General features: G+C 48.7%; 1 protein-coding gene and 1 long non-coding RNA gene across 2 annotated transcripts in view; one reads left to right on the top strand and one right to left on the bottom strand.

The window, feature by feature from the left end:
- ZBTB7A (zinc finger and BTB domain containing 7A) overlaps positions 1 to 20,178 on the bottom strand; it is a 47,821-nt gene extending 27,643 nt beyond the window's left edge. Inside the window, exon 1 of the mRNA XM_083483914.1 lies at positions 19,649 to 20,178. The gene's annotated coding sequence lies outside the window, so the exon portion shown is untranslated. The remainder of the gene's footprint in view (positions 1 to 19,648) is intronic.
- A 23-nt stretch (positions 20,179 to 20,201) lies between these two features.
- LOC310697626 lies at positions 20,202 to 20,975 on the top strand. Its single transcript, XR_014521112.1, has 2 exons — positions 20,202 to 20,491; positions 20,856 to 20,975. It is a non-coding gene; the product is annotated as an uncharacterized lncRNA (long non-coding RNA).
- Positions 20,976 to 24,448: the final 3,473 nt, after the last annotated feature.

Genomic DNA, 24,448 nt, shown 5'->3' with positions numbered 1-24,448 from the left:
TAAAAAATCAGATTTAATTTTTTTATAAAGGAAGGGAGGGGTTAAAGTGGAAAGAGAGGAATTTGCAATTTGCAATGATTCCCGGCGTCTGTCTTGCGCGTGTGTGGATGGGCAGAAGCGATTTCTTAGCTTGCTCCTGGCTCCCTGCGAAGTGTAAAATATGCGACCGAGGAGGAAGTGAGGACGCAAGAAATTCCTAGGAACTCTGCCCTATTATTAGGAGCCCTGTGTCCCCTCCTCCCCAGTCTTCCTGCAAAACGAGATCGGGAAGTACAGCTGACGAAAGGAAGGAGGGGGAAGAGAGAATACGCCGCCTCCTTCTTGTCTAGGCACGAAGTGACAGCCAGGGGGTGGAAGGGGGAAAGGGGGAGAATTACCTGTCCCTGCAAGCCCAAGGTGAGCGCCCACATCTTCGGGGTGGAACAGAACAAGCCTCTCCCTTGCAGCCCTCCGGATTCCAAAGCGTCTCTGACCATTGGGCATGCTGACCTGCTCTGGAGGGAAATAGGTTTTCCCCCAGACAGGATGTAAGAAGAGGCACCCCCTGACTTCAAGAGGGAACAGCTCTTCCAAACTGTGACAAGAATAGGTTTTCCAACTCTACAATTCTACGAAATGCAATAAATACATAATAATCAATAATCCCTGCCTCTTTTAGATGACCTAGGCCCCATTTAGGGCAAATCTCTTGTCACCTGAAGTGACAATTCAGATGCTTTCTGGGGGAAACCACAACCACCACCACAACAATTCTATTACCGGATTTTTTGCTCTATAAGACTCACTTTTTCCCTCCTAAAAAGCAAGGGGAAATGTGTGTGCATCTTATGGAGCGAATGCAGGCTGCGCAGCTATCCCAGAAGCCAGAACAGCAAGAGGGATCGCTGCTTTCACTGCGCAGCGATCCCTCTTCTGATGCGCGTTCGAAAACGGAAGCAACTACTTCCGGGTTTTCGGCGTTCGAAAAACGAAATGTTCAGCTTCTGAGACGCTTGAAAACAGAGGTACCACTGTATTTGTTGTTGTTGTTGTTCATTTATTTTTATGCCACTTTCTATTATGAAGAAAAAGAATCTCAAAGCGGTTTGCGACACGCGAAAGCATCCGACGAAACGATCAGGAACTTGTTTTGTTCTGGAGTGTTTTGTTGCATGTTTTCACGTGTTGTGAAGCCTTTTGAGATATTTTCTTTATACAGTGGTACCTCGGGTTACATACACTTCAGGTTACAGACTCCACTAACCCAGAAATATTACCTTGGGTTAAGAACTTTGCTTCAGGATGAGAACAGAAATTGAACTTTTGGTAGAGGCAACCGTGGTTAAATCCCTTTCTGCATCGGTCCTGAAAAGACAATCTCTTAAGTGCCTCTTATCCATCTTCATGATCACCTGAAGATCTTGTAACTGATACAGTGGTACCTCGGGTTACATACGCTTCGGGTTACAGACTCCGCTAACCCAGAAATAGTGCTTCAGGTTAAGAACTTTGCTTCAGGATGAGAACAGAAATCGGGCTCCGGCGGCGGGCTGGCGGCGGGAGGCCCCATTAGCTAAAGTGGTGCTTCAGGTTAAGAACAGTTTCAGGTGAAGTACGGAGCTCCGGAACGAATTAAGTACTTAACCCGAGGTACCACTGTATTTAGAAAGAAATGAAATGTAATTTCCCTCCTCCTCAAGGGGGGAACAGCGCTGTTGTGCTGACCCTAAGCTACAGTCGGTTTAAGGTGCCATATGGCAATTAGCTGCCCCTAACCCTGGTCCCAATACTAATTTAAGAAGGGGAGGGGAAGGCTGAAGAACGGCCGGCCCCACATTCAAACACTTGCAGGAGATACAGGGAAACTGAAAGCTCGAAAGCAGGTTAAACAACTACAAGGAACATCTGGGAAACCCAAGGAAATGACCTCGCTCTGGAAGCACTGCCAAGATTGCATAAAACTCAGAAAACACGGCTGCCCCGGAAGAATGCTTTCCTGTTCGTACAGAGAAAGAGAAAGTAAACTATAGAGAGATACCTAGGTGAGCTTTCGGCACAGATACTGAAATCCATTATGCCGAAAGGGCTAAAATGACCGGGAGAACCAGAAATCAGGAAGACCAAAATTTTAACAAGGAATGGGGGGAAATAATTATAATCTATCTTAAAAACCATTGCAAACAGCTAGCGGGATTGGAATGACGCTTGTGAATTTTGGACAAAATGGAGATGTTAAAGATCAGGATTATCCTAAAAGATGCAGGAGGAAATGATTTAATAACAGGACCCAGAAAGAGGAGGAAAGTCTAGGAGACTCTTTGGAATCTTGTCTTTTATGTTGTACGTCGGATATGTGATTGTAAAATATGAAAAATTGAGTAAGTACCGTATTTTTCGCTCTATAACACGCACCCGACCATAACACGCACGTAGTTTTTAGAGGAGGAAAATCTGTAGGCATGCCACCCGTAGGCATTCCCTCCATAACACGCACAGACATTTCCCCTTACTTTTTAGGAGGAAAAAAGTGAGTGTTATGGTGCAAAAAATACGGTAATTTATTTGTTTGTTTTCCTTAAAGATACTGAAATCCATCACCATTTTAATTTATTTCCCACCCTTCACTTCAAGGTCCTGGGGTGGGTTAAAACTGTTTAAAATGGGCAACATTAAAAACGATTTCTAAAAACTTCCGATTACCACGAAAAAAACGACATTCGAATAAGAACTTCTAATAAAAAGCAGCAAAGTTCAAAACCACTGCAATTATTTATTTTTATTTGTACTCCGCCCATCTGACTGCGTTGCCACTTTGGGCAGGATTCAGATCTCCAATCTTTCTGCATTACAAATCTTCAAGGCTGTTTTCTATTTTGCAAGAGAGAGAGAGAGAGAGATTTCTTTCCCCGGGTTGCATCCAGCAGCACAACCTCTCGTACCGTTTTGAAGGTCCAAACGATGGACCAAAATTGGGCTTTTCAAAATGGCAGGAGGACCCCTTTGCCGGGATTGAGCCGAGAGGCAGGCAAGCGTTCCTCCTGATGTGAAAGGGGGAAGGGGAGCAGTTGCGTCTCACCTGGGCGTGAGCACATTGCCGATTACGCTGGAGCAGCGACGGATAATGACAGGGGAGGCAGATTTGCATATCTTGGTAATCCCGTGTTCCTGCCTGGTGGCTCCTTGCAAATGACCAGACTGCTCCTCCAGAGCCCAATGGCTCCTTGCTTTTGTCCTCCCCTGACCTGAGCCCAACAGACATGCGCTTCCTGTTGCATCTGAACGAGGGAGCGACTAACCACAACCGCTCACAAGCCCACGGTGATTGAAGCTTTGGTTTATCAAGGCGGGAGTCAGGAGTCGATCGGCAATAACTCACAAGGCGCCAGCGCAGCTACCGTATTTTTCGCTCTATAAGACGCACCAGACCACAAGACGCACTTAGTTTTTGGAGGAGGAAAACAAGAAAAAAAAATATTCTGAATCTTAGAAGCCAGAACAGCAAGAGGGATCGCTGCGCAATGAAAGCAGCGACCCCTCTTGCTGTTCTGGCTTCTGGGATAGCTGCGCAGCCTGCATTCGCTCCATGAGGCGCATATACATTTCCCCTTACTTTTTAGGAAGGAAAAAGTGAGTCTTATAGAGCAAAAAATACGGTAACTCTTCATTCAAAGAAACCAAAAGAGCTCAGTCCTAATGTGAACAGCAACCCTTCCCACTAGGTCTTACTCCCAGTTGTGAGGACTGAAGGTCCCCAGCGTCCCACTGCTAAGTCTCGGCCTTCCCAAGCACACTGAGACTTCTCCGCCTTGTCTGTCTCTGCTCTAATAATAATAATAATAAATAATAATAATTTATTTATACCCCGCCCATCTGGCTGGGCTTCCCCAGCCACTCTGGGTGGCTTCCAAAAAAACACACCAAAACATTAAAATACTGTAATACATCAAACATTAAAAGCTTCCCTAAACAGGGCTGCCTTCAGATGTCTTCTGAAAGTCTGGTAGTTGTTGTTCTGGTGGGAGGGCGTTCCATTGGGAGGGCGCCACTACTGAGAAGGCCCTCTGCCTGGTTCCCTGAAACTTGGCCTCTCGCAGGGAGGGAACCACCAGAAGGCCCTTGGTGCTGGACCTCAATGTCCGGGCTGAACGATGTGGGTGGAGACGCTCCTTCAGGTATACAGGACTGAGGCCGTTTAGGGCTTTAAAGGTCAGCACCAACACTTTGAATTGTGCTCGGAAACGTACTGGGAGCCAATGTAGGACTTTCAAGACTGGTGTTATGTGGTCTCGGCAGCCGCTCCCAGTCACCAGTCTAGCTGACGCATTTTGGATTAGTTGTAGTTTCCAGGTCACCTTCAAAGTAGCCCCACACAGAGCGCATTGCAGTAGTCCAAGCGGGAGATAACCAGAGCATGCACCACTCTGGCGAGGCAGTCTGCGGGCAGGGAGGGTCTCATCTTGCGTACCAGATGGAGGTGGTAGACAGCTGCCCTGGACACAGAACTGACCTGTGCCCCCATGGACAGCTGTGAGTCCAAAATGACTCTGCCCTCTTCACGCCTCTGTGGGCTCTGGGAGAACAGGGAGAGAGGGGAGCTGGTCGCAGCAGGAGGGGGAGACCGCCTGGCTTCTTCGGCAGCCTGCCTCTTCTCTGCCTCCTGGTTCCCCTCCTCTGCTGCCTCCGATTGTGGACTGCTCTCTGCCATGGATTCTTCCTGCTCACCAAAGCCTGTTACCTCTTCAGTTTCCGACACCTCCTCTTCCCAGACTTCTCCTTCTGACCACTCATCGTTGTGCCGCAACCACTCCCCAGGCTCTGAGCTGACTTCCCCTGGGGGTTCCCTTGCTGGTGCCTCCCACCGCTCCTCTCGAGTTCAACCAGTCCGCGACAAAATCTATGGTGTGCAACTGCGCACAGAACGCTGCCTTTAAGAGGGGCTACTGGGCTCTCGTCTGGCCAGGACAGCCTTGCTGCTATTTTGGAAGCCTTAGCAATAGTGGCGGCAGAGTTGCGTTGCCACACTCTTGCACCAATTCCACTCCTCCCCTGGTGTGAATGGGATAAGCAAACCTTGTCTGAACCAGGCACCATGCTTTGTTTGCTTGTTCCACCTTCCTTGTGGGCAGCACTTCAGGTATCTGAACACAGCTGTCACGTCCTCTTCTCCAGGCGAAACATCCCTAGCTCCTTCAACCGTTCCTCATAAGGCTCAGCTTCCAGACACTCAAGATCATCGTTCTCTCCTATGCACACCTTCCAGCTTGTCAATACCCTTCTTGGTACTGGGGCCCAGAACCAGAAGCTACCGTTAATAATCTTTAAAGGATGAATACATTTAACAACTACAGTGGTGCCCCGCAAGACAAATGCCTCGCAAGACGGAAAACTCGCTAGACGAAAGAGTTTTCCGTTTTGGAGGTGCTTCGCAAAACGAATTTCCTATGGGCTTGCTTCGCAAGACGACAACGTCTTGCGAGTTCCTGCTGGGTTTTTTTCCTTCCCCCCTTTTTCTAAGCCGCTTATCAGCTGATCCGATCAGCAGATAAGCCGCTAAAAGCCGCTAAAAGCGCTAACCCTCTAATCCGTCAATGGGCTTGCTTCGCAAGACGAAAAAACCGCTAGACGAAGAGAATCACAGAACGGATTCTTTTCGTCTTGTGAGGCACCACTGTACAGCGGTACCTCGGTTTAAGAAAGCTCTCTTCACAAACTATTCGGCTTACAAACTCCACTAAACCGGACATACTGTCCCGGTTTGCGAACTTTACCTCGGTCTAAGAACGGAATCCGAACGGTGGAAGGGCACCAGCGGCAGGAGGCCTCGTTAGGGGAAGCGCGCCTCGGTTTATGAGCGGTTTCGGTTTAAGAACGAACTTCTGGAATGGATTAAGTTCGTAAACCGAGGTACCACTGTACAATCTAAAATGACCTTCCAGCGCAAAGGTCCTATGACCCTTTTTAGAACTGTTTTGAATTTGTAACGTCTCTGCTGTTTTTATTCATCAGCTCTCCTGCAACACACCTTCCTTCCTTCCTTCCTTCCATCCCTCTTTCTTTCTTTCTTTCTTTCTTTCTTTCTTTCTTTCTTTCTTTCTCATGGGTATGATAACAGAGAACCCAGAAGACCTGCGCTACTTCCTTAAATCAGTTACAGACGGATCTCCTTATCAGGTCACAGACTATCACGACTTCTTGGAAGTACCGTATTTTTTGCACCATAACACTCACATTTTTCCTCCTAAAAAGTAAGGGGAAATGTCTGTGCGTGTTATGGAGGGAATGCCTACGGGTGGCATGCCTACAGATATTCCTCCTCTAAAAACTACGTGCGTGTTGTGGTCGGGTGCGTGTTATAGAGCGAAAAATACGGTACATCTGAAAAGTGGCAGCTTCCGAGTACAACCTGCGTCTTGCAGAGGGGCGGCAATTCTCAACCCACCCAGTAAGTTTCTGAGGAAATGGACACCACGAGGCAAGGTCTGGTTTCTTTTAAGGACTCAAATTGCTTTCCAGACCCAGATCAAGCAAGCAAACTTGCATCCTCCTCGGCCCAGCAAAATCCACTCGGAGTTAAGCGAAGCCCTCGGCCGAACAGTGAGCAAACAACACACCACATCCCACCATCTTAAGATCATTTGGGTGGTGTCTCTCCACTCCCACTTTTCCCAGAACAGGCTTGAGCGGCAGCCAAAACAATTATTAAAACGGGAATCCTCCGCTCCATCGGGGCTTTGGTTTTTATTTTTCAAGCCAATTCCACGCGGGAACGGACGCTCCTGATCAAAATTGATGGTAAACTCTCAAGATCAGCGTTGCCTCTTCTCCTGCAGTTCTTCCCCACTTTAACTGTGTATAGATGATGCTTCGGGATGCGGGTGGCGCTGTGGGTTAAACCAGAGAGCCTAGGGCTTGCCGATCAGAAGGTCAGTGGTTCGAATCCCCACAACGGGGTGAGCTCCCGTTGCTCGGTCCCTGCTCCTGCCAACCTAGCAGTTCGAAAGCACGTCAAAGTGCAAGTAGATAAATAGGTACCGCTCCGGCGGGAAGGTAAACGGTGTTTCCGTGTGCTGCTCTGGTTCGCCAGAAGCGGCTTAGTCCTGCTGGCCACATGACCCGGAAGCTGTACGCTGGCTCCCTCGGCCAGTAAAGCGAGATGAGCGCCGCAACCCCAGAGTCGGCCACGACTGGACCTAATGGTCAGGGGTCCCTTTACCTTTTTATAGATGATGCTTCAGAAAAAATACATCAAGGAGGCAGCAATCTGTCACCCTCTTGCAATGAACTGTTTTGCTTTTATATCGTACTGAGGAATCCTTCGCCTTAATCTCAACGACCCTGAGATTAAGAGTCTCACGAGGTTCTTCTTCTCTGGCGATCCCTCGTAGCCGAGTAAGATTGTCTTCTATAAACACGATTTTAACAGTGAGTTCATAAGTGACTGTGGAGGCCAATTCTGGATCCACACATCCTTCCACAGTGGGGACATTAGTTACCGGGCCGGAGTTGACCACGGTGAGGGTTTGCCAAGTTTGCCTTCCTCCTAGCACGTTTCTCCCTAGCGTCCTGAATTCAAGTGTCTTCAAAACCCATGACAACTTTGGAAAAGGCTGTTCTCAAACTGGAGCGCTCGCAGGCCAGTGTTTCCCAGCTGTCAGTGTTTATACTACATTTTTTTAGATTTGCCTTGAGACAGTCTTTAAACCTCTTTTGTTGACCACCAGCATTACGCTTTCCATTTTTTATTTCGGAATAGAGCCAAGTCTTAACCCCAGAAAGCTTGCCCTAGCCTAAAAGTTTCACGGAAATTTCACGAGCATCGCTTCTCGGCTTTCGTGGTTCTGCTAAGCTCTCCAAGAACCCCATAACCAACTAATGCTGAAGACAGATCTGTGCAGGTAAAAGTAATACTTTTAATCTCTGAGTATCGTACAAGCGACTCTCAACTTACAGCAGGGTTACGTCAAAACACAATACAGTGGTACCTTGGTTTTCGAACAGAATGTGTTCCGGGAATCCGTTCAAAAACCAAAGTGCGGCTTCCGGCTTCTGAAAATTGTTCGAAAACTGGAACATTCACTTCTGAATTTCAATCGTTCGGGAGCCAAGGCTTCCAAGGCATGACTGTAGGTTCAAAGGTGAGCAGGAAGGCCAAAGACTTTTTCCTGGATGCCATAGAATTTTAGAGTTTCTGCAATGCAGGAATCTCAGCTAAAGCACCCATGACACCCATCTCCTTTCCATTTTTTAAACATTTTCCACCCACCCCCCAATCGCGTAAAGCTGAATGTGCACAAGTTAAATGCGCCTAATTTGCGAGCTACCTGCAATCCGTTTCAAAATGTACCTCCTTAAAGCTTGCCCCGGGGGGAAGCAAGCAAACAAACGCTTCCTTCTGCCACCACCTTGTAGATTTTGGTGAATGCCGACTCCTTCGGCCGGACAACTGCGTTTGTGGAGAAGACCCAAGCCAAAAGTTGTTCCGACTCCCAACAGATCTGCAGCACAACGTTCTGCAAATATCATCACATATATTTACTCGAGTTGTCTGTCTCAGGCATATCAAGTTTTTGCACGCTTCAGAATTTCTGCACAAGGCAAGAGAGGTCGTTTGAGAAAAGGAAAAATGATGGTGGTTACGGCGAAGTTAGGGAAAACCGCCATCACACTATCAGCAAGTGTGTTTCTTTACGACGCTAGTTTCTCGGGACTTAGAATAGAATCATAGAATCATAGAGTTGGAAGAGACCACAAGGGCCATCGAGTCCAACCCCCTGCCAAGCAGGAAACCCCATCAGAGCACTCCTGACATATGGTTGTCAAGCCTCTGCTTCAAGACCTCCAAAGTAGGAGACTCCACCACACTCCTTGGCAGCAAATTCCACTGTCAAACAGCTCTTACTGTCAGGAAGTTCTTCCTAATGTTTAGGTGGAATCTTCTTTCTTGTAGTTTGGATCCATTGCTCCGTGTCCGCTTCTCTGGAGCAGCAGAAAACAACCTTTCTCCCTCCTCTATGTGACATCCTTTTATATATTGGAACATGGCTATCATATCACCCCTTAACCTCCTCTTCTCCAGGCTAAACATGCCCAGCTCCCTTAGCCGTTCCTCATAAGGCCTCGTTTCCAGGCCTTTGACCATTTTGGTTGCCCTCCTCTGGAAACGTTCCAGTTTGTCAGTGTCCTTCTTGAATTGTGGTGCCCAGAACTGGACACAGTACTCCAGGTGAGGTCTGACCAGAGCAGAATATATGTACCAGCTTTACAGAGAGCTATTTTGGCAAAGCAAAGTGAATGTTATGGTTTGAAACCAGTTAATAGGGTAACACCCCTCAGGTTCACTGTCTCCACTAGAGGTGCCACAACCTGATCTACATGCTCCCTATGCAGGTGGTCCAAGAAAGGCAGGGTGGTGTAGTGGTTAGAGCAACCCACCACTCAACAAGAGAAAAGTTGTGGAAGAGTCAAGGCCACCTCTGGATAGTTCAGTTCGTTAGAGCGTGGGGCTGAGGACGCCAAGGTTGCAGGTTCAATCCCTGTATGAGACAGCTGCAGATTCCCGCATTGCAAGGGGGTTGGTCTAGATGATTTCTGGGGTCCCTTCCAACTCTATGATTTTCTATTTGGCCCTGCATGTGATTTGTGGGTGTCAGACAATGGAAATCAAGGCGGATTGAAGCAGGGTCCGATTGTTGCACAGCCCTAAGAGGACTTTCACTTACGGCCCACAATTTTGCAGAATACGAAATCGCTTGCCCATTGCAAGGAACCTTCTCACCAAATGTTTAATTTGCAAGGAGACAAAAACAGAGAAGCCCGTTTCTTACACATATTCTGGACTTGAATTAAAGTGACAAACTGCAGAGGCCTATAAATGAAATCTTTAGTAGAAATAGAAACACAGGAAGCTACCGTATTTTTTGCTCTATAAGACTCACTTTTCTCCTCCTAAAAAGTAAGGGGAAATGTGTGTGCGTCTTATGGAGCGAATGCAGGCTGCGCAGCTATCCCAGAAGCCAGAACAGGAAGAGGGATCGCTGCTTTCACTGCGCAGCGATCCCTCTTGCTGTTCTGGCTTCTGAGATTCAGAATATTTTTTTTTCTTGTTTTCCTCCTCCAAAAACTAGGTGCGTCTTGTGGTCTGGTGCGCCTTATAGAGCGAAAAATACGGTATATTATACAGACTCAGGCCACTGCTCTATCTAAGCTCATTTACAGTGAGTGGCAGAGACTTTCCAAGGTTTGTAGCCAGGCACCCAGCTCGTCCACCAAGCTACTGAACGAGGAAGACTTGAAATTTGCAACAGCGATGATCACTGCTGCCAGACTAGTCATAGCAAGAAACTGGATAAACCAGATGACACCTTGCAGCGATATACAAACATATGGGATACAGCACTGTTGACAAAACTCACACATTATAAGATATACCGAAGGCCACGCAGCAAACAATTTCATTTCAAAACTAAGCTTGTTAAAGTCACGGGAATGTAAAATTCCAAACACCCGTTTCCACTCCTATAATTTAACACCTAAAAAGTTGTGTGAACACTTCTTTAAAGGATAATTCATTTTATTTTGTTGCTGGGGGTAGCGTGCTTCTGAATACCAGCTGGTGGAAACGGCAGGAGGGGAGCGGACGGCTCAGTTCCTGCTTGCGCCTTTCGCACTGTGAGAGCAGGACGCCTGGATGAAATGGGCCAATGGCTTCGTCTGCCGAGCTGCTCTTATGTTCTTTTGCCCTGCTGGGCGGAAAAAAGTTCGCTAAGTGGTCCAGCGAGAGGTCCCAGCAATGTTCAAGCGGTCCACACACCCAAAAAAGTTTTAGTTACAGGTAGGTAGCCGTGTTGGTCTGCCGTAGTCGAAACAAAATTTTAAAAAAATCCTTCCAGTAGCATGTTAGAGACCAACTACAGTGGTACCTCGCAAGACGAATGCCTCGCAGGACAAAAAAACTCGCTAGACGAAAGAGTTTTTTGAGCTGCTTCGCAAGACGATTTTCGCTATGGGCTTGCTTCGCAAGACGGAAATGTCTTGCAAGTTTGTTTCCTTTTTCTTAACACCGTTAATACAGTTGCGACTTGACTTCGAGGAGCAACTCATAGAACGCGGTGTGGCAGCCTTTTTTGAGGTTTTTGAAGACTTTGGTGATTTTTGAAGCTTTTCCAAAACTTTCCCAACACCGTGCTTCGCAAGACGAAAAAAAACCGCAAGACGACAAAACTCGCGGAACGAATTAATTTCGTCTTGCGAGGCACCACTGCAAGTTTGTTCTTGGGATAAGCTTTCGTGTGCATGCAGATACACTGAAGATACGTCTTCAGATACACTGTGGATCCGAAGAAGTGTGCATGCACACGAAAGCTCATCCCAAGAACAAACTTAGTTGGTCTCCAAGGTGCTACTGGAAGGAATTTTTTTTTAATTTTGTTTCGACAAAGTTTGAGAACCACTGTGGCCTCCTCTTAGGGTTTCAGACCAGGGTCTTTTCCAGCCCAACTTGGGAGACGGGAGGGACTGTTTTTGCATGCGAGGCATTTATCTGTTCCACCTAAGAACCAACACCCGCCCCCCTCCCCCTTGCAAGTTTTCCACAGGAGTTGTTCGCCTACTCGGGGAGGGAAAAAGCAGTAGTGACCTTCAGAGGCATCGCCTGACCTTCGTGGGAAAAAGCACCGTGTACAGACAGGCCAGGAGCAAAAACAAAACAAAACACCAAAAACCCACAGGACACAAAACGCACACAGAAGCAGGGGAATCCTCAAGTTTGCTGGCTCCGGGAAGTAGGCGAGGATAAGGGGATCCGGGGGCCCTGGCGATCCAGATTTCTAAGCGCTGCTGCGTTAAGCCGAATGAAAAGGGGGGGGGGGCATTTGAGAGCCCTGCATTTCCTCTGGCATGCTATCGAGGGGGGGCACAGCAGCAACCACTGTGTGATTCAGCCCTAGGGGTTAAGTACAGGCAGCGGAGAGACATGGGCATGGGGGGGGGGTGAGAGATGGAAGGGTGGGGATTGGGGGAAGAGTACTAACAATCATAGTCTTTGAGCGAGCCTCCTCCACTCTTGGCCTGGCTGCCAGAAAGGGGGGGGGGGAATCAGGGAGGGGAGACTGGAGCCAGGACAAATTTGCATACACCCCACCCTGCTTCCCTGCCAGAGCCGCTGTTTTGTTAAATCCACCAAGTGGGCAACTTCATACCTACTCTCTCAATCTGCCAGTTCTCCAGGGCTTAAGTGGGAAGAAGAAGAAGAAGAAAACAGGACCCCGCCCAAGTCCCCCCCCCCCCTCCAAGCACTGGAAGGCATGCAAGACCAAGCACATCTCGATGCGTCTCCTCCTCTCACCTGCCCCTTCCCAAATTAGCTTCCCAGGATTCCCATTTTCCTACGCTCAGGTTCCCTGCAGACCCACCTTGCTCTCTGTGTGCCCCATTCCCCACCCCCTGCGCCGTTAAACATCTCCCAGCAGCATGGAGGTTAAGGCAGGGGGATAAGCTGAATCGGTAAAGGTAAAGGTACCCCTGCCCGTAGGGGCCAGTCTTGACAGACTCTAGGGTTGTGCGCTCATCTCACTCTAGAGGCCGGGAGCCAGCGCTGTCCGCAGACACTTCCAGGTCACGTGGCCAGCGTGACGAAGCTGCTCTGGCGAGCCAGAGCCGCACACGGAAACGCCGTTTACCTTCCCGCTAGTAAGCGGTCCCTATTTATCTACTTGCACCCGAGGGTGCTTTCGAACTGCTAGGTTGGCAGGCGCTGGGACCGAGCAGCGGGAGCGCACCCCGCCGCGGGGATTCGAACCGCCGACCATGCGACCGGCAAGTCCTAGGCGCTGAGGTTTTACCCACAGCGCCACCCGCGTCCCTAAGCTGAATCGGTGGAAGATAAGAATTTTAATCTCAGGGTTCCAGCCCCACGGTGGGCAAAAGATTCCTGCGTTGCAGGGGGCTGGACTGGATGACCCCACGGGGTCTCTCCCAACTCTATGATTATGTCATTCATCTTCGTTCCGCTCTGTCGAAAAACCCATGTGGACTGATCGTTACCGTCACCATAATCATTGATTAAATTTACCGGTCGCTTGTGACCCAAAGGAATGCAAGCAACTTACAGGAATATGTACCGTATTTTTCGCTCTATAACACGCACCCGACCATAACACGCACATAGTTCTTAGTGGAGGAAAATCTGTAGGCATGCCACCCGTAGGCATTCCCTCCATAACACGCACAGGCATTTCCCCTTTCTTTTTAGGAGGAAAAAAGTGAGTGCAAAAAATACGGTATTTTATACAGTGGTACCTCGGGTGACATATGCTTCAGGTTACAGACTACGCTAACCCAGAAATATTACCTCGGGTTAAGAACTTTGCTTCAGGATGAGAACAGAAATCGTGCGGCGGCAGCAGGGCAGCGGCGGGAGGCCCCATTAGCTAAAGTGGTGCTTCAGGTTAAGAACTGTTCCAGGTTAAGAACGGACCTCCAGAACGAATTAAGTACGTAAACAGAGGTACCACTGTACTGATTCGGATTAAAGGTGACCGCCAGTTAGGGTGCGGACGCTCTTCAAGGGCGACCCACATGGAGACCAGCCTGTTGACTGTGTAGGACTCAGTAGGGAAGAGGATGGAGACAATGCTTGAATTCTGGCTCCCTGTCTTCCTCGCCAACAGATGCCACTGGGATGGTCGCACAAACACACCTGCTTTAATTCACACTTATAGATTTATATCCCACCTTTTCTGCAAGAAGCTCAAGGTGGAATACTCACTTTGCCGCCTCTCCGGAAGTTGGGCAGAAAGATATCGCTACTGACCCACGGCCACCAAGTGGGCCTTTGAACCCAGAGCCCAGTCGGACGCTCTAATCGCCACATCACGCCATAACAAGGGTATATGCACCGCCGAAGAATGGATGCTTCTGAATTCTGGTGCTGGAGGAGACTCTTGAGAGTCCCATGGACTGCAAGAAGATGAAACCTCTCCATTCTGAAGGAAATCAGCCCTGAATGCTCACTGGAAGGACAGATCCTGAAGCTGAGGCTCCAAGACTTTGGCCACCTCATGAGAAGAGAAGACTCCCTGGAAAAGACCCTGATGTTGAGAAAGAAGGAGGGCACAAGGAGAAGGGGACGACAGAGGACGAGATGGTGGGACAGTGTTCTCGAAGCTACCAGCCTGAGTTTGACCAAACTGCGGGAGGCAGTGGAAGACAGGAGTGCCTGGCGTGCTCTGGTCCAGGGGGTCACAAAGAGTTGGACACAACTAAACAACAAAATTGGACACTTGCGACCAAGTGAAAATGCCTGAAATCTGCTCCACCTGGAAACACATGCCGGGGATCATTGGATCTTGACTGTTTTCGCACACTAATGCCATATCCTCTAGGAATAGGCCGATATATATGAGGACTGTCTCTGAATCAAGCGACTTTTCTTCTTTTAAGTTCTCAGAAGTTCTTCACCAGGCTCAAGGTTGTCGTCTGAAGTAGCCAGACATTTTAAGTGAGAATCAATCACAGTCCATCCATCACTTGAAAAAAATAAAGACTTCACAGCCATCTTTCCCAAAGATGGCAAACGGGACGAGTGCAACCTTGGTTTAAGGAGCCATTTGGCACCTAGCTTCTACATCCGAGTCTTCTAACCCTGAATCTTCTAACCCTGAGTCACTGCCCTCCGCTCAAGCCCTACAAGCTGCCATCAAAACTGCCACGTGGGAAGATTTCCAAGCTTCCGCCAAACAGTCCCCGACACCTACTCAAAAGGGCCAGAGGCCCTCCACATTCCCAGCTGGCAGGAATTCAGGACTCGTGTAGGTGTTGCATCTGACGCTGCAAAAGGGAGCAAGGGAGAATCTAGGCCGGCTTTGGAAATAAAAGTGACCAGGGATATACTGTATTTTTTGCTCTATAAGACTCACTTTTCCCCTCCTAAAAAGTAAGGGGAAATGTGTGCTCGCCTTATGGAACGAATGCAGGCTGCGCAGCTATCCCAGAAGCCAGAACAGCAAGAGGGATCGCTGCTTTCGCTGCGCAGCGATCCCTCTTGCTGTTCTGGCTTCTGAGATTCAGAATATTTTTCTTCTTGTTTTCCTCCTCCAAAAACTAGGCGCATCTTGTGGTCTGGTGCGTCTTATAGAGCGAAAAATACGGTGCTTTCTAACGCCGTTAGAAAGAACCAGCTCCTTTTCCAGTTTACGGATCTCCCCTGCTAACAGAAGACTCTTTCTCCATCGCAAAGGAACGGTGCGTGGCTATTTACAAGCCCCCAGAAACCCAGGTTTGTGGTCTGCGTCTTCCGTCTCATCAGCCACCCTAGGCTAAGCCTTTGGGGCTATTGCAGTCCGCTACGCCAGCCAGCCAGCCCCACGGTTTCCTCAGCAAGCGAGGGTGAGGAGCTTGTCGGGAGCTCATCAACGCCAGGGACGATGGGAGAGACAGTCCAGAACATTTTAGACGGCACGTTGTCCACTTCTACCTTAATGCACATTTCTCGAAGAAAGAGAGACCAAAAACGCCCGATGCACATTTCTAAAATAAAAACCAAAAGCAAAGTCCACGGCTAGGGAAGTCTTCCCAAACACCAGGTCCAGGCTGCTTCTTACAGCCTGATCACCCTGCTTCCGTGGACCCCTTATAACCACAGACTGAATCCCCGGGAGAAACAGAGGCAGGTCAGAAGGCCTGGAGAGGCGCTTTCCGTCAGCGCAGACAAAACGGAGCAGGTGAACTCAGTGCAAGGCTCTTTTTCATGCATCTCTTTCGAAGACAGGCCCCTATGGAGAATGGTTTAGGGCAGGGATCTCACTTTTGTTTCTAGGGAAGATTTCTAGGCAAGAGAGCCTCTGAAGGCCTGGAGAGTGACAACAGACACATTACTAATGGCCTAACTGTGCATAATGCAATCTCCTGTGTTCTTTTCTGCACCTCTCAAGTACCATTTCCCACCTCATAATGATAAACATGGGACGGGGTGGCGCTGTGGGTTAAACCACAGAGCCTAGGACTTGCCGATCAGAAGGTCGGCGGTTCGAATCCCCATGACGGGGTGAGCTCCCGTTGCTCGGTCCCTGCTCCTGCCAACCTAGCAGTTCGAAATCACGTCAAAGTGCAAGTAGATAAATAGGTACTGCTCTGGCGGGAAGGTAAACGGCGTTTCCGTGCGCTGCTCTGGTTTGCCAGAAGCGGCTTAGTCCTGCTGGCCACATGTCCTGGAAGCTGTACGCCGGCTCCCTCGGCCAATAAAGCGAGATGAGCTCCGCAACCCCAGAGTCGGTCATGACTGGACCTAATGGTCAGGGGTCCCTTTACCTTTACCTAATGATAAACATTGCTCTGGAGGCATTAAAATCCCTCCCCTCTTCTCATTCATCATTACGAACGACCCTTTTAGGCCGGCCAGCAATATTCACCTCAAGTGAATATCGTGAAGAGAGCCGAGAGCCAATGGGTGACCTTGGAGTCAGTCGCCATCTCTTAGCCTGACCTACCTCACAGGGTGGTTGTGAGGATGAGATGGGGAGGACGACGACCATGTCCACCGCCTTGAAACCCTCTGAAGATAAAGGCGGTATATAAATGTAATAATAATATTAACAACAATAATAATAATAAAGCAGGTGTGGGTTGAACAACGCCGAAGAATTGATGCTTTTGAATTCTGGTGCTGGAGGAGACTCTTGAGAGTCCCATGGACTGCAAGAAGATCAAACCTATCCATTCTGAAGGAAATCAGCCCTGAGTGCTCACTGGAAGGACGGATCCTGAAGCTGAGGCTCCAAGACTTTGGCCACCTCATGAGAAGAGAAGACTCCCTGGAAAAGACCCTGATGCTGGGAAAGATGGAGGGCACAAGGAGAAGGGGACGACAGAGGATGAGGTGGTGGGACAGTGTTCTCGAAGCTACCAGCATGAGTTTGACCAAACTGCGGGAGGCAGTGGAAGACAGGAGTGCTTGGCATGCTCTGGTCCAGGGGGTCACGAAGAGGCGGACAGGACTAAACAACAACAACGAGCTGAACAAGGGTCTTTCACATCCACCCTCCTATAAAGCACCTTTTAAGCAATCAAAGGTTTCTGTACACATCCTTTCAGCCAACTTGACAACAGCCAGTGGCCACACTGGGATCTCTTTGTAGCTTCTGTCCTCCAAGTTCAAACTCAGGACATTGGTGATTCCTCCAAATATTCATCGAGAGATCTGTAGCCTGCCTCGGTAGGCTAATTTTTAAAAGGAAATTAAAAAAGGCCAATACAATCCTAACAGCCCAATGCAAGCAAACATGCTGTTTCCTCACCTGCTGCCCAAACAAATCCCTTTCTTTTGGGGATTCATGGGGGTAGGTACAGGGCAAACTTACTATTCCGTCCTAGCCTAATCAATGAAATTGGGCCTCGTGTTCCCATTGCGCTAGAGAAGAGCGCCAAACATCCTCAACCAGAAACCTGCTATTTAGCTTCGACAGACCCATGCTGCGTGGAGCACTCTTCCAGCAGAGATGCGCCACGCACCCCCGCTTTTGACTGAAGACCTTTCTCATTGACAACTGCGCAGCCATTTCCAAATTTTCTCAGGTAGCATCTCGCCTGTAACATCTGCACGTGCAGTTTTAATGTGTCTTTTAATGCTTTTATACGACCGTAAAAACCGCCCCACTTATGGGAGAACGGCATATCGGATCATTAAACCGCAGAGTTGGAAGGGACCCCGGGAGGCATCTAGTCCAACCCCCTGCAGATTCAGGAATCTTTTGCCCCGTGCGGCGACCCTGAGATTAAGAGTCTCTTGCTCTACCAACTGAGCCAAATAATAATAATGAACCTATTTAATTGATAAAGCCTCCCCCATCAGTAGTTTGGTTGTTGTTCTGGAAACCTTTACAGACAAATCCCACCATTTAAAATACTTGTGTAGGAACAATTTAAACCCCTATAACACAGGACCGCCGTCCCCCCATGCACTTAAGCAAGTCAATAGGCCAAAAGTAGAAATCCGAACTCGAGGCTCCATTGACTCGCAAGCTCCGTAGGAGCCAAACCTTCCTGCGGCTGTTGTTGTGTATATGCATATATAGGAAATAGATAGATAGATAGATAGATAGATAGATAGATAGAATGGTAGGTGATTTTGGCATGACTTTCTTTAATTTTAAGAAAAGTTATGTGTCTTATTTTGAACAGGTTGCGAGTCACCTGAAGGCCTTTGAGCAGCAAGCAACCAGCAAGTCTAATTAAAATAAATAATAATAATAATAATAATAATAATAATAATAATATATTAATATGCTACAACTATTTGGAACTATTTTCATGCTCCCACCCCCAGTTTTTGAACCTTAAAATCATTCAAAACCCTGAAACCCATCACCACATTCACCCCTCAAAATATCAGAAGCTCCCCCCCAAAAAAATTTGCCCCCAGTTTCCATATACCCCGCCTTCAACAGCAGCCCCCTCCTCAAATTCCCCCTCAGAAGAGTGAGGAGGGGGCCAGCGCCTCAGCTGCCCCCTCTGTACCCTTCACAGCCCCCATTGGGGAAGCTGGGAAAGCAAGCGAGCCCCGCCCGGGGCCTTGTGCTAGGCCTCAAATCCCCGGCCTTTCCTGGTCGCCGCGCCCGCGGACCCCACCTCTCCCCCCCGGGGCCAGGGCTGGCTCGAGCCCTTAGCCGCTTTCCCTTCCCTTCCCTTCCCTTCCCTTCCCCCTCCTTCCCTCCCTCCCTCGGTCCGCCATTGGCCGCGGCGGCGGCTGGTAGGGAGCGGAAGCGGCAGGCGGGCCGGCCATTGGCCGCCGCGGCCGCCCGTCAGCCAGCCTCACGCGGAAGGCCCAGGCAAGGCCCCGGCGCGGAGCACCTCGGGAGACGTAGTCCCCGCCTCCATTGCACCTGCAGGCCGGAGCGCGGGGGAAAGACTACAATTCCCAGGGAGCCAAAGGCACTTGTCCTCCCTGGGGCTTGCAAAAGCCCCCTCCCTTAAAAACACACACACACATATATCCTGCCTTAAGAGTACAACGTATGCAACGCAGCACAGAATAGGGTCTTTGGCAGGAAGGAGGAGGAGGAGGAAAGGAGGGGGAAAGTTATTTCCAGCTTCCCCTTTGCACTTAATTGCAACCTTCCCCCCCCCACCCAGAAACCACCCCCTGCAGTTCCCCAATGCAAAGGGGCAATTAATATATAATCACACAGAAAATGCAAATATTTCCAGATTGCAACGTGCCCTAGACAGCTTGCATCTCGTGCAATTGCACTTGCGCCCCCCCATGCAAAAGAAACACAGCCCCCCCCACCAGCAGCAGCACCCTTGACTTCAGGCTCTCCTTTCACCTTCAAGGCTGCTTTCCCTCCCCCCCCCCCACGCACTTCAAACACCCCCCACTCCAGCTTCCTCCCACCCCACTGAACATCTCTCCCCTCCCATAAAAAACACACACACACAAACCCCCCCCACCCAAAAAAAACCCTCCCCTCCCCCAGCAACCTCCTCTCACTTAAGGCAAAGTTGTTGACCCCCCCCCCCCGCTCCAAGATCCCCTGGGTGAAAGTTGCAAAAGGCAAGAGGAAGCAGGAAAAGATGACAGGCGGGGAGATCTCTCTTTTTAAAGGGGATCAGATCCCTTGACCAGCAATAAAATAAACCCCCCCCCCAAAAAAAGAGAAAGATCCAGAGGTCTTACCTTGTTGGTCCTGAAGGTGTGTGGGGGGGGCCAGGAAGAGGAGGAGGAAAGGGGGGGGCGCCTGGAGTTTGTGGAGTCAATTCCTGAGCAGCTTCTGCCCGTCCGGCCTGCCTGCCTCCCTCCTTTTCTCGCTCTTTTCCTCTCCCTCTCTCTCCTCTCCTCTCCTCTCCTCTCTGCTGTTCCTGCCCCTACTGTAACAGTAGATGCAAAGCCCCGTATGATGCCGTGAACTCCCTTCCTGGTTTGCTCTCAGGGTAGAAAAAAAAAGAGAGAGAGAAGCAGAAAAAGGACAGGGGTCCCTCCCTTTTCTTAAAGGTGCAGCAACTGCGCTGGGGGGGGGGACACACGACTTGCTTTCTCTTTGGCAAGCTTTCCCCTTTTTGCAAACTGACATGAGGCTTTTGCAAACTGGCTGGGCGAGTCCTGGTTGCTTTTTGCAAGGGAGACTTTATTATTATTATTATTATTTGCAAAGGAGGAGGAGGAGGAACCAGAAGGGAGATTGCAACTGGCAAAGGCACAGGGGGGGTGGGAGGGTGGAGGAAAAAAAAATAAAAGAGAGAGGGAGAATTCAAGGCAACCCCCCCCCCCCCAATCCTAGCCTTGCTTGCTCGCTTGCTGCCACGTCTCACCCTTGGCTTGCTTGCATCTTGCCAAGGGCACGCTCCGGCTGCAAGCGGGCAATGGCCGTGTGGTTTTTCGCTATATTTTTATTTTTTGGCAGCCTGCAATTGCTGCCTTCTCCGACCCCACCCAGGCGACGGAGCGACCCTTCTCCTCCCAGCTAAGCCCATGTTATCTAACCCAGCAACGCGGCCAGGAAAGCGTTTGCAAGCCGGGGAGGTGCAAAGGGGACCCTGCAATGCAAAGCAGCCAGCCCGGAGAAGACAGGTGCGTTTCCTAGTTTAAAAAGGGAGGAAAAAAATAAAATCTTTTTGGAAAGAGTTGGTGGGGAGAGTCGGGACTTTTTATTTTATTTTTATTTTATTGCTTTGCAAATGATGTTGATGATAACGGTGCAAGCTTTAGGACCGCACAGCACGCCGGAGATGGAAAGAGTTGGTTGGGGAGAGTCGGGACTTTTTAATTTTTTGCTTTGCGAATGATGTTGATGATAATGGTGCAAGCTTTAGGACCGCACAGCACGCCGGAGATGCAAGCTGGAATCGCTAGTCAGCTGCGAGGAAAGCGTTTGCAAGCCGGGGAGGTGCAAAGGGAACCCTGCAATGAAATGAAATACAAAGCAAAGCAGCCAGCCTGGAGAAGACAGGTGCGTTTCCTTATTTAAAAAGGGAGGGGGGAAATAAAATCTTTTTGGAAAGAGTTGGTTGGGGAGAGTCGGGACTTTTTAATTTTTTTGCTTTGCGAATGATGTTGATGATAATGATGCAAGCTTTAGGACCTCACAGCACTCCGGATTCTCGGCAGAGGGATTCCCTCCTGTTTGACTAGTGCCCAATTTGATTTCTTTTTAAAATATTTTTTTATTTTATTAACATATAAAACACATACAGTGGTACCTCAGGTTAAGTACTTAATTCGTTCCGGAGGTCCGTACTTAGCCCGAAACTGTTCTTAACCTGAAGCACCACTTTAGCTAATGGGGCCTCCTGCTGCCGCCGCGCGATTTCTGTTCTCATCCTGAAGCAAAGTTCTTAACCCAAGGTACTCTTTCTGGGTTAACGGAGTCTGTAACCTGAAGCGTATGTAACCTGAGGTACCACTGTACATATACATTTACACAATACATGTACACAACACACTACCTTATTTTCATAATATAAAAACATATATCACTCTATATAATACCTACCTATACTATACATATCAACATACCTACACACCTACCCCACACGAACACCCACCAACTTGACTTCCAGCCGTTCTTGTTACGCTACATTATTTTTCCAATTAGCTTCTTTATTTCTTTAATCTCTTCTTCTATCTTGACTTTACTCTCCTTTCACTCTAATCATTTTCTGGATTCACACAATATCTGTCAGAAATTCTACTTTTCCCACATAAATTTTGATGTATTCCTTAAAGATAGACCCCTCCTTATTCACTTTTTGTACCAGATCTCCTCTTCTCCTCCCTGTTAGTTCGGCAATATGGAAGTATTCCATCGTTTTATTTTTTAAATTTTTTTTTTTTTTGTATTCCATCATTTTAGATAACCAGTCTGTTTTAGCTGGGACGCTGCTGCTTTTCCAATTTTTGGCAATCAATAACCTTGCCGTCGTAGTTGCATACATAAATATTGGTCTGACCGTTCTAGTGTACAATTTGATTTCACCAGCAAGACGCCCATAGCTGAGCTCAGCCTTGGGTTCATGCTGCTGGTGGGCCAAGGAGCCAGGGACATTTATGATCGTAGTGGTGCAAGCTTTAGCACGGGTGGCACTGTTGGTTAAACCACAGAGCCTAGGCCTTGCCGATCAGAAGGTCGGTGGTTCGAATCCCCATGATGGGGTGAGCTCCCGTTGCTCGGTCCCTGCTCCTGCCAACCTAGCAGTTCGAAAGCATGTCAAAGTGCAAGTAGATAAATAGGTACCGCTCTGGCGGGAAGGTAGACGGCGTTTCCGTGCGCTGCTCTGGTTTGCCAGAAGCGGCTTAGTCCTGCTGGCCACATGACCCGGAAGCTGTACACCAGCTCCCTCGGCCAATAAAGCGAGATGAACGCCGCAACCCCAGAGTCGGCCACGACTGGACCGAATGGTCAGGGGTCCCTTTACCTTTACCTATGATGGTAGTGGTGCAAGCTTTAGGACCTCACAGCACACCAGAGATGCAAGCTTAAATCCCTAGTCAGCTGTGGGAAACCCTCCTCCTGCTCCAGTGCTTTTTAATGTCATCTTGGGCAACATCAGCCACTGGGCTGGGTATTAAGTTTAGACTGTAATCAGTCTAGGTTGTGTGTTTTTTAAAATAATAATAATAATAATAATAATAATAATAATAATAATAATACTAATAATGATGATGATATTTTGTGTTATCTATATCATCCAAAGGTCTGTGTTGGTAGGCAGCCAGCATAAATACTGTTACTGCTAAATAAATGGTTATAACAAAATAAACTATTATTATGACTGTTGCCAGAGGGTGACCAATGCATTTTTCCCAACAGTTTTTTTTTTTTTTTTTTAGTTTCGTGTTAAGCGCATTTTCATGTTCGGCGTATTTTTTGGTATTGACCTATAATAAATTATATTATATAAATTATGCTGCTTTACTATATTTTATTCATACTATCATAAGGTAAAGGGACCCCTGGCCATTAGGTCCAGTCGTGGCCGACTCTGGGGTTGCGGCGCTCATCTTGCTTTATTGGCCAAGGGAGCCAGCGTACAGCTTCCGGGTCATGTGGCCAGCATGACGAAGCTGCTTCTGGCAAACCGGAGCAGCGCACAGAAATGCCGTTTACCTTCCTGCTGGAGCGGTACCTATTTATCTACTTGCACTTTGACGTGCTTTCGAACTGCTAGGTTGGCAGGAGCTGGGACTGAGCAATGGGAGCTCATCCCGTCTCAGGGATTCGAACCGCCGACCTTCCGATCGGCAAGTTCTAGGCTCTGTGGCTTAACCCACAGCGCCACCCGCATCCCACTGTACTATTTATTTAGGTATTAAATTTGCATACCAGCCTGTTCCCGTAGGTCTCAAAGCAGCTCCCAAACTCCTTCAGTTGTTTTCTGAAACGTTCAGGCGACGGACGCCTGTCTTTATCTCATGAGGAACGCTGTGTGCATCCAAAAAGGGGCCACCACGCTGAAGGCCCTGTTCTTTTCAGACCGCACAGGGGAAACTTGCACAGAGCAAACTTGTTTTCGAGGATCAGGCCTAAACCTGTGACTTCAAGTTGCAAGGAAGGAGATTCTGACAGAACATTGGGAAGAACTTTCAGGCGGTAAGAGCTGTTTGACCGCGGGATGGAAGGTGGTGGCCTCTCCTTCCTTGGTTTTTAAGCAGAGGTTGGGCAGCCCTCTGCCCTGGATGCCTGAGCTGAGATTCCTGCAGTGCAGGGGGTTCATAGAATCATAGAGTTGGAAGAGACCACAAGGGCCATCGAGTCCAACCCCCTGCCAAGCAGGAAACACCATCAGAGCACTCCTGACATATGGTTGTCAAGCCTCTGCTTAAAGACCTCCAAAGGAGGAGACTCCACCACACTCCTTGGCAGCAAATTCCACTGTCGAACAGCTCTTACTGTCAGGAAGTTCTTCCTAATGTTTAGGTGGACTCTTCTTTCTTGTAGTTTGGATCCATTGCTCCGTGTCCGCTTCTCTGGAGCAGCAGAAAACAACCTTTCTCCCTCCTCTATGTGACATCCTTTTATATATTTGAACATGGCTATCATATCACCCCTTAACCTCCTCTTCTCCAGGCTAAACATGCCCAGCTCCCTTAGCCCTTCCTCATAAGGCATCGTTTCCAGGCCTTTGACCATTTTGGTTGCCCTCCTCTGGACACGTTCCAGTTGGTCAGTGTCCTTCTTGAACTGTGGTGCCCAGAACTGGACACAGTACTCCAGGTGAGGTCTGACCAGAGCAGAATACAGTGGCACTATTACTTCCCTTGATCTAGATGCTATACTCCTATTGATGCAGCCCAGAATTGCATTGGCTTTTTTAGCTGCCGCGTCACACTGTTGGCTCATGTCAAGGTTGTGGTCAACCAAGACTCCTAGATTGACCACAAACGTGACATGAGCCAACAGTGTGGGTTGGACTAGATGACCCTTAGGGTCCCTTCTCACCGATTCTATGATTCTGCTAAAATCTCGCATAGACTGCGGTG

This window comes from Podarcis liolepis (genome assembly GCF_965112155.1).
Source record: "Podarcis liolepis genome assembly, chromosome: 18".
Classification (NCBI taxonomy): Eukaryota; Metazoa; Chordata; class Lepidosauria; order Squamata; family Lacertidae; genus Podarcis; species Podarcis liolepis.
Note: the sequence above shows the minus strand (reverse complement) of the source record. Positions and strands in the feature narration are given on the sequence as shown.